Here is a 6,732-nt window from a genome sequence, read left to right on the forward strand (position 1 = left end):
AATACTGTATGTACTTATGTTTCAAAGAGTTTTCATAGTCTAACAAAACTTGCCCTTTAGTTTATAAAAACAATAAAAAGCTCATGCCCTGTTCTTTCACCTTCTCTGTTATTTTCCCTTCTAAGGAAAACTGCATCATATTCACCTTAGAACCCACAGACATACAGACACTCAGTAAGTGTGTATTTAGTAAACCCAAAATGTCTTCCAGAAAACCCTATTTCTGGATATAATACCTCAAAATGCAGCCAGCACAGAAAGATGTAAAGAGATAAGCAAATAGTATAATAGAATCTAATACTACTTAGCAATTAAAAGTAAATACTACTCATGCAAGTGACATAAATGAATTTCAAAAACATTACCAAAAAATCATTATGATTCTATTCTTGAAAAAAGAAAATTGTAGGGTCAGAATCAGTGTTACACAAGGGATGGAAGAAAGTGATTAATTACAAAGAGACATGAAGAAACTTTGGGATGATGGAAATGTTCTATATATTTTTTAAATTAAGTTTTAAAGTTTAATTCCAGTATATTTAACATACAGTGTTATATTAGTTTCAGGTGTACAATATAGTGGTTCATCATCATGGTAAATGTACTCATCATGGTAAATGTACTCCTTTTTTTTTTTTTTTATTTATGATAGTCACACAGAGAGAGAGAGAGAGAGGCAGAGACATAGGCAGAGGGAGAAGCAGGCTCCATGCACCGGGAGCCTGATGTGGGATTCGATCCCAGGTCTCCAGGATCGTGCCCTGGGCCAAAGGCAGGCGCCAAACCGCTGCGCCACCCAGGGATCCCTAAATGTACTCTTTAATCCCCTTCCCTTATGTCATCCATCTTCCTTCCACCTCCACTCTGATAACCATCAGCTTGTTCTCTACAGTTAAGTCTGTTTATTGATCTCCCTCCACCCTCCTCTGGAAATGTTCTATATCTTGACTGTGGTGGTGGTTATATGACTATATACTTTTGTCAAAATTCATAGAACTATATATGTAAAGGGATGAATTTTTTACCTTACCTAAATTTTGCCTCAATAAATCTGACTAAAAAAGAAAAAAGAAAAAAACCCCAACCAAACAAGATTCATCTATATGCTGCATACAAGAGACTCACTTCAGATATAATGACACACAGAGACTGGAAATGAAGAGATAAAAAAGATATTTCATGTATATGGAAGCCAAAAGAAAGCTGGGGTATCTGTACTTATATCAGACAAAATAGACTTTAAAACAAAAACTGAATAAGAGGGAGAAAATGCATTACATAAAGATAAAAGGATCAATCCAACAAGAGAATATAACATTTGTACATATCTATGCACCCAATATAGGAGCTCTAAATATATAGAGCAAATATTAACACACCTAAAGGGAGAAATAGATAGCAATACAATAATAGTAAGGTACTTTAATACCCTACCATTATCAATGGATAGATCACCCAGACAGAAAAATCAATAAGGAAAATATTGGCTTTAAATGACACGTCAGACCAGATGGACTTAACAGATATATACAGAACATTCCAACCAAAAGCACTAGAATACACAGTCTTCTCAAGTGCACATGGAATGTTCTCTAGGATAAATCACAAGTTAGGCCACAAAACAAGTTTTAAGAAATTTAACAACATTGAAATAATATCAAGTATATTTTCTGACCATGGTGGTATGAAACTAGAAGTCAATTACAAAGAGAAAACTGGGAAGTTCACAATTATGTGGAAATTAAACAACATGATACTGAACAATAAATGGGTCAATGAAGATAACAAAAAAGAAAGGGCACCTAGGTGGCTCACTGGCTGAGCATCTGCCTTTGGCTCAGGTCGTGGTCCTGGGGTCCCGGGATCAAGTTCTGTGTCAGGCTCCTCACAGGGAGCCTGCTTCTCCATCAGTGTCTCTGCCACTCTTTCTGTGTCTCTCATGAATAAATAAGTAAAATCTTTTTTTAAAAAATGACAAAAGAGAAATTTTATTTTTTTTTAAGATTCTATTTATTTACTCATGAGAGACACAGAAAGAGAGAGTCAGAGACATAGGCAGAGGGAGAAGCAGGCTCCAAGCAGGGAGCCCGTTGTGGGACTCCATCTCAGTACTCCAGGATTATGCCCTGAGCCAAACACAGATGTGCTTTTTTTTTTTTTTTTAATTTATGATAGTCACACACACACACACAGAGAGAGAGAGAGAGAGAGAGAGAGAGGCAGAGACACAGGCAGAGGGAGAAGCAGGCTCCATGCACGGGGAGCCGACGTGGGATTCGATCCCAGGTCTCCAGGATCGCGCACCTGGGCCAAAGGCAGGCGCCAAACCGCTGCGCCACCCAGGGATCCCCCCAAACACAGATGTGCTTAACCACTGAACTACCCAGAGATCTCCAAAAGAGAAATTTTATTTATTTATTTTTAAAATATTTTATTTATTTATTTATTCATGGGAGAGAGAGAGAGAGAGAGAGAGAGGCAGAGGGAGAAGCAGGCTCCACACAGGGAGACTGATGTGAGACTTGATCCAGGGACTCCAGGATCATGCCCTGGGCCAAAGGCAGGCGCTAAACCGCTAAGCCACCCAGATGTCCTCCAAAGAGAAATTTTAAAGATACATTGAGACAAATGAAAATGGAAATACAACATACCAAAACATATGGGATGTAACAAAAGCAGCTCTAAGAGGGAAGTTCATAGCAATAAATACCTACCTCAAGAAATAAGAAAAATCTCAAGAAAAAAAAAATAAGCCTAATTTGCTCCTCAAGAAACTAGAAAAAGAACAAATGATGCCCAAAGAAAGAAGGAAAGAATAACAGAATAACAAAGATAAGAGCAGAAATAAATGAAATACTAAAAAACAAACAAACAAACAAACAAAACAAAACAAAAAAGAAAACAAAAAAACAAAACAAAACACAATAGAACAGATCAAAGAAACCAGGAGCTGGTTCCTTGGAAAGATAAACAAAGCCAACAAACTTTTGGCTAAACTCACAAAAAAGGAAAGAAAAAAGAGGACTCAAAGTGAAATCATTTGTGAAAGAGGAGATGTTACAATAGAAACCACAGAAGTACAAAGGATCATAAGAGGACCAAAAGATCATAATAATGAACAATTTTACACCAACAAATTAGACTACCTAAAATAAATGGATAAATTCATAGAAACATACAACTTTCCAACACTGAATCATGAAGAAATAGAAAATCTAAACAGACTGACTACTAATAGAATATTATTATTATTATTATTTTTAAAGATTTTACCTATTTATTCATGACAGACACAGAGAGAGAGGCAGAGACACAGGCAGAGGGAGAAGCAGGCTCCATGCAGGGAGCCTGACGTGGGACTCAATCCCGGGTCTCCAGGATTACACCCTGGGCTGAAGGCAGTGCTAAACTGCTGGACCACTGGGGCTGCCCTAGACCACTGGGGCTGCCCCTAATAGAAGATTATATCAATAATCAAAAACCGCTCAAAAAATGAAAGTCAGGGTCAGACAGCTTCACAGGTGAATTCTACCAATGAAAAAGAAGAACTAATATTAATTTTTCTCAAACTCTTCCAAAAAACAGAAGATGAAGGAATACTTCCAAACTCATTTTAGGAAGTCAGCATTACCCTGATACTAAAACTAGATGAGGGCACCATAAGACAAGAAAATTACAGGCCACCAGTGAAAGACAAAGACTTTATGATTTCACTCATATGTGGAATTTAAGAAACAAACAAACAAAAATGAGCAAAAGGAAAAGAGAGAGAGAGAGATAAGCCAAGAAACAGATTCATAATTACAGAGAGAAAACTGATGGTTACCAGGAAGAAGGGGGGTGGGGAAGGGTTAAATAGGTGGTGGGGATTAAGGAGTGCACTTGTCATGAGCATCAGATGATGAATGGAACTGTTAAATCACTATATTGTACACCTGAAACTAATATAACACTGTACGTTAACTAACTGGAATTAAATAAAAAACTTTATGAAAAAGAAAATTATTGGCCAATAGTCCTGGTGAGCAAAAGATGTGAAATCCTCAACAAGATATTAGTAAACCAAATTAAAGAACACATTAAAGGGACCATTTGTAGGCAGCCCGGGTGGCTCAGCGGTTTAGCACTGCTTTCAGGCCAGGGCGTGATCCTGGAGACCCGGGATTGAGTCCCACATCTGGCTCCCTGCATGGAGCCTGCTTCTCCTTCTGCCCGTGTCTCTGCCTCTCTCCTCTCTCTGTATTCTCATGAATAAATAAATAAAATCTTTAAAAAAAAAAAAAGGAAAAAAATACCATTCATCAAAAATAGATAAATAAATAAATAAATAAATAAAAAGGATCATTCATCATAATCAAATGGGATTTATTCCAGGGTTGCAGGGTAGTTTAAATCAACAAACCAATCAAAGTGATACACCACATTAACAAAGCGAAGGATTAAAAATCATGTGATCATGTTAATAGATGCAGAAACAGCATTTGACAAAATTCAACATCCATTATGGTCTCAACAAAGTGGAAATAGAGGGACTGTACCTCAACATAATAAACACCATATACAACAAGCCCACAGCTAACATCATACCTAATGATAAAAAGCTGAAAGTTTTTCCTGTAAGATCAGGAACAAGACAAGAATGCCCATTCTTATGGTATTGAAGTCCTAGCTAGAGCAATTAGGCAAGAAAAAGAAATGAAAAGTATTTAAATTGGAAAGGAAGAAGTACAATTGTCACTATTTGAAGATGACATGTTACTATACATAGAAAACCATAAAGAATCTACCAAAAAACTGCTAAAACTAATAAACAAATTCAGTAAATTTGCAGCATGCAAAATCAGCATACAGAAAACTGTTGCATTTTTATACATGGGTAATGAATTTCAGAAAGGGAAATTATGAAAACAATCTCATTTACAATTGATTCAAAAACATTAAAATACCTACAAATAAATTTAACCAAGGAGGTTAGACCTATACATTGAAAACTATAAGACATTGATGATAGAAATTGAAGAAGACACAAATAAATTGAAAGATATTCTGTGCTCAAGGATGAGAAGAATTAATATTGTTAAAATGTCCATACTACCTAAATTAATCTACACATTCAACTCAATCCCTATGGTTCCCAACTCAATACCCCATTCTTCAATGGTATTTTTTACGTAAATGGAACAATCCTAAAATTTTTGTGGGAAAACTGAATAGCCACATGGAACTGGACCCTATCTTACATCATGCATAAAAATAAACTCAAAATGGATTAAAAGCTTGAATGTAAGAACTGAAACAATAGAAATGCTAGAAGAAAACAAGCAGTAAGCTCCTTGACATCAGTCTTACAGATGATTTTTTGGATTTGACACCATGGCAAAGCAACAAAAGCAAAAAACAAAACCAACCAAACAAACAAACAAAAAGCAGGTGAACTGACTCCACAAATTAAAAAGCTTCTGCACAGTAAAGGAAACCATCAATAAAATGACAACTTACAAAATGGGAGAAAATATTTTCAAACCACATATCTGATAAGGAGGTGATATTCAAAACATATAAAGAACTCCTACAACTCAATAACAGAAAAACAATCTGATTTAAAAATAGGAAAAGTGGGGATCCCTGGATGGCTCAGCGGTTTAGCGCCTGCCTTCGGCCCCAAGCATGATCCTGGAGTCCCGGGATCGAGTCCCGCATTGGGCTCCCTGCATGGAGCCGGCTTCTCCCTCTGCCTGTGTCTCTGCCTCTCTCTCCCTCTCTCTGTGTCTCTCATGAATGAATAAATAAAATCTTAAAAAAAAAAAAAACAGGAAGAGGATCAAAAAAAATGAGCAGAGGATCTGAATAGACATTTTTCTAGAACACATACAGGTGGATAACAGGTACATAAAAAGGTGCTCAACATCACCAATCATCAGTGAGATATAAATCAAAACCTCCTGTTTGAATGGCTAGTATCAAAAAGAGAAGAAATAGCAAATGTTGGCAAGGATGTGGAGAGAAGGGAATCCATGTACACTGTCGGTAGGAATATAAATTGGTGCAGCCACTATTGAAAAGACAGTATGGAGTTTTCTCAAAAATTAAAAATAGAACTACCATATAACCCAGGAATCCACCTCTGGGTATTTATTGGAAGAAAATGAAAACATTAACTCAAAAAGATATAGGCACTCCGCATGAAATATAATAGTCAAGATACTGAAACAATTTAAGTTTCCATTGATGGATAAGTGGATAAAGAAATTGTGGTATATATATAATATATATATATGTATATATATATACATATATATAATGGAATATTATTCAGACATAAAATAGAATAAAATTTTGCCATTTGCAATATGAATGAACTTTGAGCGCATTGTGCTAGGGGAAGTGAGTCAGAGAGAGAAAGACAAATACTATACTTATATGTGGCATCTAAAAATGACAAAACATAACAAAAAAACATGAACCCACAGATACAAAAAACAGATAGATGGTTGCCAGAGGCAGGGGACAGGGGTGCGCAAAATGAGTGAAGAGCATCAAAACTTCCTTTTATAAAATAAATAAGTTGTGGAGTACAGCATGGTGACTATAGTTAATAATGTGTTGCATAATTGAAAGCAGCTGAGAGTACACCTTAAAAGTTCTCATTCCAGGGACACCTGAGTGGCTCAGTGGTTGAACATCTGCCTTTGGTGCAGGGTGTGATCCCGGGGTCCTGGGATCGAGTCTCAC

This window comes from Canis lupus, chromosome 6 (genome assembly GCF_011100685.1).
Source record: "Canis lupus familiaris isolate Mischka breed German Shepherd chromosome 6, alternate assembly UU_Cfam_GSD_1.0, whole genome shotgun sequence".
In the NCBI taxonomy this organism is placed as follows: domain Eukaryota; kingdom Metazoa; phylum Chordata; class Mammalia; order Carnivora; family Canidae; genus Canis; species Canis lupus.